We start from the raw sequence: 11,903 nt of genomic DNA, 5'->3' as shown, positions 1-11,903 counted from the left end.
TCTTACCAGGACACCCCGAGTCTTCTAGCTGGAGGAAAAACCTTATACTACCTTTAGCTAATTTAAACAAATTATTAAACAGTAACTGGAAAATATTACCACTTAGCTGCCCTCCTCCAATGTGAGCTAGGTTACTGCAGGAAGAGAGGAAGGTAAAGGATAATGTTTTCTCCAACTCTGATTATTTGCATGTGTATCACTGGTGCAAATGAGCCATGAAGAGTTTTAAATCAAGTACATATGGGCAATTTAATTTTAGTTTTTAATGAAATATGTAGTATCAAATGGTTTCTGTAATGCACTACTGGCACAGCAGTTACATTAAGGCCTCAAACCAGTAATCTTGTATTTTGTGGCAGCTTATGTCTGCTAAAATACCCGTTAATTAAAGGACTAATTAAGTCTATTTTGGCTGTAACAGCAACTTCCAAGTAGATTAATAAAAGTGTGAGTTCAGCAGAGTGTTGGTAGGGGCCAAGCTGATAGAGAGCAAGGAGTACTACATAACCGAAAATGGAAACCCTAATAGCTTCTGAGCCTTCATGTTTTATTTTGTGAATATGTGGGGCCAGTTGACTTCATCCTTGCCACAGAGTTACTGAACTGTCTACACCTATCAAGAGAAGGAAGAGTCCCTGTAGTTTAAGACATCTGCTGAGGAGATAGTTTGGACAGGATCTCGCATATTGGACAGCAAAGTTTCCTGACATTCCCCTAGCCTTTGCTTTCTCTCCTCCCCTGTATGTTAATAAAACAGCAAATTAGCAAAGCAGGAGCTGGAGTGCTGCCTTGCCATATGCCAGCAGCCCAGGTAATTTGCACCTAAGTGAGAAAGCACTGGGTACCACACGCTTACTGCAGTCAGTCTGTGTGTCCAGGTCCATAAAGGGGAAAGAAGGAAGGAAAAGGACACTTTCTGATGATCTCACCTCTAACTGCCTGATCCCAGGGGGAAAATCTGGTAAGAAACACTGTGTTTTCTTGGGTGTTAACACCCGCTGCTTTGTCCTGTGCTAGCAGGATGCGTTTTGGGTGCCTGAGTGATTCCAGATGTTTGATGAATGGCTTGGTGAAGGAAGAAGCTCAGAAGACCATGAGTTGAGTGACTAATAACAGACTGATAATATAGCAAGCAACAATATGGAAGTAATATCCAATAGTCCTTGCAGAAAAATAGGATGTTGTCAGAGTTCATAGGACTGGGGAGAAAAAGGGAGGCACCAGACAGAAGGGCTCTCTTTTAGGAAATGGCCCTGATTCTGTAACCCTCTATAGATCCCTTCCACCCCCCGTTCTGATACTCAGGCGGATGTTGTCTGATACTTGTCTGGCATGTATGAAATTTCCTATTCCAGCTTCCTTTTGTGAAAGGTACTTCAGGGCTTCAGTGTTTTCTCAAGTCAATCAAAAGCTCCTTCCTCATGGGATTGGCCTCACAGTGGTTAAGAAGAGAGGAAAATAATCTGTGACTCCTGACCCAAGTTCATTGGCCTGGAGAAGCAAGTGAACAGAGCTGCTATGCTTGTTTGTCTTGGAGTTCAGCAGCTCTTGCTGTGAAGCTGGAAAAAATTGTAGCCTGTTTCCAGAGCAACCAACTTCAGAAGGTATAAATTGCCAAATTTCTGTAGGTGAGGGCTGCAGTTACAGAACACAGATCCAAATCCTGGATTGGAAAAGGAGAAAGGGCACTGCAAAGTACACGCAGGCTTTGGTAGCACTGGGCTAATTAGAGGTCTGATGTTTTTATTGTTGATGTAATTATATCAGTCTAATCAGTAGTGTGGATGCTTTTATAGGAGTAGAGTCTATTTTCCTTTCTTCATAACAATACCTACACCAGTATAAGCAATTTTAGTACTGACAGGTGTTACAGATTTATGCATGCTGGCCAACGTAACAGGGCCCAACCCTAGGATCCAACTGATTAATGTAAAGTCCAAGTGAAAGTTTCCAATTCCACTTCTATTAGTTCTCAGGTTACAGCTCAAGCTGGGTGCGTCCGGAGAGGGACCCCTACCCCAGATCACACCCCTCAATTATACCCATACCACCCATCACCCAATCCCCAAGTCCACTCACTTAATTCTGGTCGGTGGTCTCTTGATTTCTTAACTGGTTTTCACTGTCACTGGGCTGGCCTTCTTGTGAAGTTAACTCATTCTCTTGGAATTGTTTCCTTGGTCCTTACCTTCTTCATTCAGCTCGCATCTGCCCGATTCAGCTAGTTCTGTATTAGCAGCCTTAGTTTTATCAAAAAGTTTACTCTCGGCCAGCTCTTGTGGCCTAAGGCTTCGAGTACTTTAGCTACTAGTGCTAAGCTACTAATGCTAAACGAGACTATTCAGAGAGAAGAATACAGTTAATCAAATTTCTTCTATACCAGTCCTCCCTTCGTTTCTTTTCAGGCATCCCTGCCCATCTATAGTTGGTCTTGTATGAGGACTCTTCAATACCCTTGTATAGATTTCATAAGAATATTCTGTAAACAATTCTGAATACAAGTAAAAACACAGCAGGTTATCAGAAGCATAATAATCACAGGTAAAAAGCTTTTTAGCAATGAACTAAGTAAACTACTAAACAATTGTGATAATCCCCATCAAAAGAACAAGTTTTGTAACCAGCCACTTTCAGGGGGGTTGAATACACTTTGGGCTCCTTTGGGAGCATGTGTTTCTGCCTAAATCACCTTTTGATATATCTCATGGAAACTGTCATTTATATAGATACAACACAGAGATTCAATTAATGCAACACGCCTCCTTGAAATGCCAGGAGATAATCTAAGGCTAACCAATTTTGGAGGGAAAAGATCCTTTCTTGCTGCACCTCCTCGCTGAGGGATTCAATGGCTGTTGCTAGATCATTGATAGAGTCTTCAAGTTCTGAAGCAACCTTTTCTGAGACTGTTTGTAGTCCGATGGTATATCAGTCTACACAAGCAACAGCAGGGCCAGTCACTAACGGAGTTATTGCTGAAGTAGAATGTCCTATTAGTTTTCCCTCTGATAGTGGATGTCTCCATGTGCTATCTAGTCCCTTTTTTAGTTTTTGAAGAGTTTGTTCTCCAATGTCAATGAGTGAAGTTTCTCTGATGTTCCTAATTGTTCTCTGAGGTAATTTAGAAGTAATGTGTAAATGTGGCACCCCACAGGCTATGTAACAACTGCCTGCCCAATTGGCTGGTAGTACTTTATAAGCTTTTCGGCCACAGACAAAATAATGGCCCTGTAGGGCCCAAAATAGGGAGTAATGTCTACATGTTAGTACACTGGTACGTAAGATTAAAATCCCACATCTTCCCAACAGAAGGTCAAAACTGTCTTCATTCTCAGATACCCGATTTCCATTTAGACTACATTGTCCTTTACCTTTCCAGCACTTGTAGATTGTTCTGGTGTGATACGTTGAGATGTTACTGCAGTTATTCCTCTGTGGCCTGAAACTTATAGTTTCAAAAAATGGGGTTTGACCTTTACAGAAAGTGCAGGTGTTCTTAAATCAGTAACCACCTCTCCACTGGGTTATGAGGCATGAGCTGTTTCCTGCTGGGTAGGCATATTGGTCAGATTAGTTACAAGTGAAACAGAAAGTTCCTTCTGTTAGCATGGTGGTTGTATATTCCCAATCCTGGTACGTGGTCTGAGTTAAGAGAGTCTTACTCCAGATAGGCGAGTTGGAGGAGATAGTTCTCTGTCGCTTCCAATTCAATTAAGGTCAAAGGAATCATGATAACGGGTATACCTGTTCTGGGAGTTAATGGGGTATGGGTGCATACCCAACAATCTGGTTAGTTAGGTTGGCCACATGATGGGCCAATGACACAAAGGAATTGTGTTCCTTATAACTAAGAGCTGGGGTATTAGTAAAGGTAGTAAAGAAAGCTATTGTATTAACAGAGTTTTGGGAATAACTCTCACAGAATGGGGTTGTCAATGCATGGTTGAGCCCATTTTGGCAATGGTTTGCCCATTGCTTTCAATCAAATGTACAAAAGGAAAGAACTAAAACATCTATACAAAGAAGGGTTAATACCAGAACTAGGGTAACCACTCTAGTCCTATTTTAAGAAGGTATGGAAGATAATCTAATACTAAAACATTGAGTCTTGTGGCTAACTCTTCTTCACTGGGCAATTGGTGCTACCTGCATGCGCAGCACCAGTTTATGCATCTGGCTGCACCTCTTCTGGTTATATTTCCCCAGCTCCAACCTCAATGATGGTTTTCCCAATGACCTTTGTAACAGTTACTAATACATCACCCAGGATGACATGGACCACAATTATTGCAGGATAACCAAAGCCAACCATGCTGATGCCATCTCAAACCTTTCCCTGTTAGAACTGAGCCTGGAGTGATTGCCACTCTACAAGGATGGTGGATACACCAAACAGGACACTGTCCTTCATTTATGGTCCCTGATGGTCCACTTGATCAAGCAACAGGTGACTTCCTGGTCCAGTTTGCTCTAGAAGGAAAACAAAAACAACATGGTTCTGGGATTTCCTTCAGCCTTGGTGAGCTCAAACAGTCGTGGTTTCAATCTCCAAGGTAGGATTGACGGAGTCTTGTGGGGTCGATGGTGGTCCATCTAACTGATATTCTCTGGGTAGGCATTTAACATGAGAGTGGTGAATCCAGTTATCCTTTTCTGCCACCTTTACAGCAAAATAAGAAGTTAATAACACCCCTCCTATTTAGGGTCCAACTTTATTTTGCAAGAGTGGACTTTTATCATTACTGGGTCTCCAAACTGGATATCATGTACTTGCATTCTAGCTGGTACTGATTGAAACTATCTGGCTTGTGCCCTGTTTTCTTGTAGATGTTTTTCTATCCCCAGTACAAATTTGGTAACTCATTCATCTCCATCTAAGAGGCTGGTCCTAGCATGGGCAAAGGTCCCAGGTACAGCTAAGTTCCTGCCAAATACTATTTCTGCTGGCGACGACCCTAGAGGTTGGTGAGGGATATTTCTAATATCCCATAGCACTATTCCTAAAATTTCAGGCCATTTCAAACCTACCTGACTACAAGTTTGAGCAATTTTATTTTTAAGAGTCCTGTTCATTCTTTCCACCTGTCCTGAGGACTGCAGATGATATGGGACATGTTGTTGTCACTGTTTTCCTAAACTTTTAAAGATACTGTTTGGTATTCCTGCTGAAAAATTAGAACCCCTATGGGATTCTATGGTTTTGGGTATTTCGTATCTGGAAATGATTTCCTGCAGGAGTGCTTTGACCCCTCCTGCAGTATCGGCTTTCCTGGTGGGAAAAGCTTCTACTCATCCTGAGAGTTGATCCACGATTATCAGCAGGTGCTTAAATTCGCTCACAGGAGGCGTGTCAGCATAATCAGTTTGCAGTCTTTGGAATGGGAAGTACGCTTATGGTCATCCTCCAACCTCCTGTTTGGGTTTTGCATTGGAAAACTTCCAACATGTAGAAAAAGAACTCACAATCCTTTTTACTGCCATATGTATCCTGGGGGCACCCCACATTTTTTCAGTCTGGTTAACGATTGCTGTCATCCCTCCATCTGTTTTATCATGAAACCACCTAGACAAAGTCATTAAATATTTTCTTGCTAAAATGGGTTTTCCCCCAATAGTCCAAATTCCAGTTTCTTCTTTCACAGCCTCCAAACTTTCCCATCGTGCCTGTTCTTCCTGAGTAACCTCTGCATATATTTGGGCTGGATTATTGGTCTCTGGCCAATTATCAGCAGTGGGAGTTGTTATGGCGGTACACTCACTTATAGGTTGGCGGGCAGCAGCTTTAGCTGCTTTAGCTGCCAATTCATTATTTCTTCCAGTTTTGCTGGATCCTTTGGTATGAGCTGGACTGTGTACTACAGCAATTTCCCTTGGACCCTTAATAGCTTCCAACAGCATTCAGATTTCAGTTCCATTAGAAATACTCTTTCCCACCGAGGTAAGGAACCCTTGTTCTTTCCATAGCCTACCCATCGCATGACACACTCCAAAAATGTATTTAGAATCAGTATAAATAATTACCCACTGATTACATCCATACCAGGCTGCTCTTGCTAATGCAGTTAATTCAGCCCCTTGGGCACTCACCGAGGGTTGTGGAGGTTCTGCTTCAAGTACCTCTAAGTTTCTCACCACTGTATAGCCCATGTGTCATTTTCCATTCACATAGTATGAAGATTCATTGGTGAAAAGGGTTAGATCCAAGTTCTCTAGAGGTTGATCCTGCAGATCTTCCCATAGGCAGCTGGAGCAAAACACTCCTTGAGCACAATCATGACGCAGCTTACCATGGGAGGGAACAGGCAGTAAAGTTGCTGGATTCAAAACATCACATCTTTTTAAAGTAGTATTATCCCCATTTAAAATTGTTAATTCATAGCAATGCGCTCTTTGTGGGGACAATGCTTGTGTAGCGTGTTGCTTAAGAATCAGTTCTACTAGACCCCGGACTAATAGTCTGCTTCTTTCTATGATAATCGCTGTTGCTGCTATTGCTTTAACACAGGAATTACTCCCTGCCGCTACAGGATCCAGTTGAGTTGAGTAATGAGTTGAGCAATAAGCCACAGGGCGGCAGTGTGGACCTAGCTTTTGAGTAAGGACACCGCTGGCTACTCCTTTGTTCTCGTGCACAAATAGTTCAAAGGGCTTGGAGTAATCCGGCAATCCCAGTGCCAGAGCAGAAGCTAAAGCTCCTTTTATAACTTGGAAAGCCTTTTCTCTCTCCGGACCTCAACGTATAGGCTCCACTTCCTCTGCCTTGGTGGCTTCTGTCAATGGCTTACAGAACTCCCCTAGCCCGGGTATCCAGGGTCTGCAGTATCCTACTGCACCTAAAAATCCTCACAATTGTTTGTTACCAGTCAAGGTATTTCTACAATAGCCTGGACCTGTTCTGGGTCTGCTAGTCTTTGTCCTTTTAATATAAATCCTAAATATTTTACTTCCTGCTGACACAGCTGAAACGTACAAAGAGGTGCAAAGCTACTTTTTTCTGCTAAAGTAGTACATAGAAAAATAGTATCTTTCAAGCAATCTTCATGTGTCTTACTGGCAAGTAACAAATCATCCACATACTGTACAAGTATACCATATATTGTACAAGTATAGAACCTCCAGGTAATATAATATCTTTCAAGACATCTTTAAGCAAATGGGAGAATATCATAGGAGACCCAGTGAACCCTTGGGGCAAACAGGTCCAAGTTAGTTGTTGGCCTTCCCACATAAATGCAAACAGATGCTGGCTGTCTTCTGCTATGGGAATACTAAAAAATGCAGCTGTTAAATTGATAATGGTGAAGTATTTTGCCCAAGGTGTAATTTGCAATAATATTGTTGATGGGTCTGGAACCACCAGATGAGGTACAATCACATGTTGATTTATTGCTCTGAGACCCTGTACAAACCAATATTCTGGATCTCCTTCTTTGTCTAACCTTTTTTTGCTTACAGGTGAAATAGAGATATTATATGGGGAACTGCATCATCATAAAACCCCTTTTTTGAGATATTGGTTGATTTGTTTCTGAATACTTTTTTCTGCTTCCCTGGGAATTTGATACTGCTTGATTGCTACAGGCTTTCCTCCCTTTGTTTTTATGGAGACCAATTGTGCCAATTTCAATAAACTCACATCGATTCTGGTGAAGCTCCACAATTTTGAAGGTACTTTAATAAGTTCAGGTGGAACCCCAGGAATTTTGAGCAAGTTTTCGGCAGTGAGACAGACCCCTGCTACTATAAGTTCTACCCTTTCTGGGGACAGACAGATCCAGGCATTTAGGGATCATAATAGGTCATAATAGGCAGAATCACACATAGGTGATTCTGCAATCACAGATCTTCCCCACCTCTCCTGGCCACCTATCCAGAGCAATATTGCCTGGATAAGTGATTGTTCCTTTTTTCCCGTGACTCGTTGAACCAATACTCTACCGGTTGAGAGCTGCCCCTTAGGATTGAAATTCAAAAGTGATATTCCTGTGTCCACTAGGAATGGTATTTTCTTGTCGTCTATTTTTCCCACAGTTTGACCCTTATTATTAAGTTTAGTACTCCAAAACCTATATATACCCTGAGATTTGTCTGAGTCTTCCTTCTCCCATCATTGCTGTTCAGCGATATTCATCTGATTTCTCCCAAATCCAGGCCCCTGGGGCCCTCTCAGCCTCACAGGACATTCCCATTTCCAGTGCCCCTGTTCCCCACAATAAGCACAACAGTCGTTAGCTCCCAGATGGAAATCACATTCACCTTTATTCCATCTACCTCCTCTGGCTCTTCCCTGGCCTCTCCCGCTACTTTCTCCAAACCCTTCCTCAGCACAGCCACAAACACACTTACTTTCTCCTTCGTCTGAAGCCTCTTTTCTTTAACCCCTTCCTCATCTTGACCATTGTATACAAACATAGCCAAATGTACTACCTCATCCATTGACTTCCCTGGCCAGTCAGGGACATGTTTAGAAAAATATTTTTTAATATCTGGAGATGTTTGATCCACAAAAGTAGACACCATTAGAGGTCTATTAGCTTCTGCTTCTGGATCTAGTCCTCCAAACATTCTGACTGGTTTAAATAATCTAGAGAGAAAAGCTGAGGGGTGTTCCTTCTGTTGACACTCCCTTATTTTAGACCAATTCACAGGTTTTTGTCCTGCCAAACGTATAGCCTCTTCAAAGCCTTGTCTGGCTAATTGTAATTGTCTGTAGTCTGCATCTGCATTTTGATTCCACCCAGGATTCACAGTTGGCCAGGCTGTCTGGGCAGCTGCATCTCCCCCTTGTTCTGCTCACTAACAGTTCACATCAAGAATTGCGTGCTTTTTGTCTGGGTTGAATAGGACTTCAAGGAGCATCTATCTGCACATCTCCCCATGTAGGGTCGTATGCCCATGGTATTACCTTCATGACTTGTAACACTTTCTCTGGGTTGTCTTTAAGTATGGGAGTCTGTTGACTCCAAGCAATCAAATCCTGGGGGTGCCAAGGTCAGTAGACCCTTGCATTGGCTAGCTGGGGTGCCCCACCTGGACCAGGTGCAGCCATCCCCAGTACTGGCAACACCGGCAAGGGGGTCTGGAAAACAGGTGTAGCTAAGAGCCAGGGGGATAGAGAAGCCAAAGTAGACAGCAGAACATAGGGTGGAGCAGCTTCCACAAGTGTTTTAGTAGATTATATACTCACAACATTTCTAAAGGAAATTTTTCCACTTTTTCTAGGCTTTTCTTTTCACCTAGTGAATGCCTAATTATCCCACACATGCCAATAGTCCAACTGTCCAGGGAACCTGTCCTCCAAATTTTGATGCAAATGTTAATTCCTGTTGGTCAAAGGTTCCCTGTAGTGGCCACCTTTCTGCCAGATTGCCCTCTTGTGTGAGGAATGTAACATTATGCTAAGGCCAATCCTCTTGGCATAATGTTATTAATCTCTTTTCCCCTGTGCCTTTGGTACCATCGATTTTACCCGTTTTCCAGTACTTCGGCTAAGGGCTTCCCCTTTTCTATGCTGAAAATATTTCCCATTCTAAAATTCTGTGTCTTATGCTGATCAGCCCATACAATTCTCCTTTAGTGCACTATTTACCAGAATTTAAAATTATTTTGAAGTGGGAATTTAAGACTCACCACCTTTGGTGCCTCCCGCCACCAAACATCCCAGTTGAACTCACCCGTTGGCGCTGATTGGACATTTGGAGATGAGAGGTTCTGATGGTGGTCAACCTAATGTCCCATCTCAGTTGCCAAACTGTTATGAATTTATGCATGCTGGCCAACATAACAGGGTCCAACCCTAGGATCCAACTGATTAATGTAAAGTCCAAGTGAAAGTTTCCAATTCCACTTCTATTAGTTCTCAGGTTACAGCTCAAGCTGGGTGCGTCCGGAGAGGGACCCCTACCCCAGATCACACCCCTCAATTATACACGTACCACCCGTCACCCAATCCCCAAGTCCAATCACTTAATTCTGGTCGGTGGTCTCTTGATTTCTTAACTGGTTTTCACTGTCACTGGGCTGGCCTTCTTGTGAAGTTACCTCATTCTCTTGGATTGTTTCCTTGGTCCTTACCTTCTTCATTCAGCTCGCATCTGCCCGATTCAGCTAGTTCTGTATTAGCAGCCTTAGTTTTATCAAAAAGTTTACTCTCGGCCAGCTCTTGTGGCCTAAGGCTTCGAGTACTTTAGCTACTAGTGCTAAGCTACTAATGCTAAACGAGACTATTCAGAGAGAAGAATATAACTAATCAAATTTCTTCTATAACACAGGAATAGAACCCAATTAGAATTCTGTACCAGTATGTTTTAGAGTGGTTTCGAGGATTCCTGGGGAAAGAATGGCATGCACACACAGACTATCTAGCAGCACAAAAGACTTTATTAACTACACTACAAGTGTTCAGCAAAGCAATAGTCTTACTGACCCGAAGACTGTGAGGAAGATGGTTCATCTGTACAATCTGGTGCTGTCTTGCGCTGTGAGCTCAGCCCAGCGGTCAGTAGGTGCCAGCTTTACGTGGGCGTCCCCACGGAGGCAACAGTGGCCTCACCATACACCAGCCCACCCCTCTTCAGGAAATCCCAATATTTACATGGCAGAGGAAACGGGTTTTGACACACGTGGCCAGCAAGTGCCAAAAACACACCTTGGTTGCAACAAAGGGAGCCTATGGCGCATGCACCCGCTGGCTGGGCGCGCTGCACGCGACATAGTCATCCCATCTATTGGTTCATGGGCTTTGTTCACACAGCATATTACCATAATCCAGCAGTCACATATCATCTGTGCTCAAGCCAAAAACAGGATGCTTGCAAAGCAAGCAAGATCGTGAGCTGTACCTTGTATCTTCACAGCTGCACATCCTCCCTAACATTTCTCAGCTTTTTATCTCTATGGTCAGCATTTCAAACAATAAATTATCTGTCTGTTGTGCTAACTGCATTCCTTGGCTATCTAATTCTCACCCAGTGTCCATCCACAGACCAAAATTCCATCTTTTAACCCTTCTGTACACACAGTATTGGTAATAAGAGTGCTGTACGGTGCAAGGTATGAGGTGCAGTCATTTCAGGCTGCTTCTTATAGCGTTACTTCTAAGCTGGCCCAAGTGAAGTAATTTTCATCCTCTCAGTTCTGAGATGACCTCACAGTGTGGTTTTCTTGGCAAGTTAAAAAATTTGTGAGAATTAATTTTTCTGAAATATTTCTCACTATTTTTCTTCTTTGTTTTCCTAGGTTCTCAGAATCTCCTAAGTTCCAGCTGGGAAAAAAATTTATTCTTGTACATATATACATGTATAAACATGATTGGAAAGTACGTCCCTTTCATCATAGAAGTTTTCAAAACTCTGTTTTCTAGTACATCATTCAATTATATGTGTGTATACACACACACAATGTGACCTAGCTTTTAGCTAATACAACTACATATATTTATATAAGAACAAAGTACTGTCATTTGCTCCCCCTCCAGGAGTTGTTTGTCTCATTCATTAAAGAAATTAAGTATACATTTACAAAATGATAAATGAATGTGAGCTGGAAAAAATTTTGTCATCACACATTTCAAAAGAAACAAGAAAATCTCAGTGTTCAATCTCAGCTAAATCTCAGCCAAAAAAATGCACCTTCCTTTAGGCCTTGAAACAGGATACCTGCTACTGACTTATCTTTTTTCTTCCTATTTCCCACACAAGGGCAACAAAAATTACATTGGTTCTTTATCAATACCTGATATTTGGAGTGTAAAACCAAGGACAGCTTTATCAAGTCAAAATTCCATGTTGTTTTCTCCTATTTAAAATATGATCAATGACAGCACAAAAAAAACATTGAGAAACATTTATCAGGAACTGTTGCATTAGAAAAGGGTACCATCATTTATCCCGGCGCTTTTCTGT

Source organism: Pelecanus crispus, chromosome 6 (assembly GCF_030463565.1).
Source record: "Pelecanus crispus isolate bPelCri1 chromosome 6, bPelCri1.pri, whole genome shotgun sequence".
Taxonomy (NCBI): Eukaryota; Metazoa; Chordata; class Aves; order Pelecaniformes; family Pelecanidae; genus Pelecanus; species Pelecanus crispus.
Note: the sequence above shows the minus strand (reverse complement) of the source record.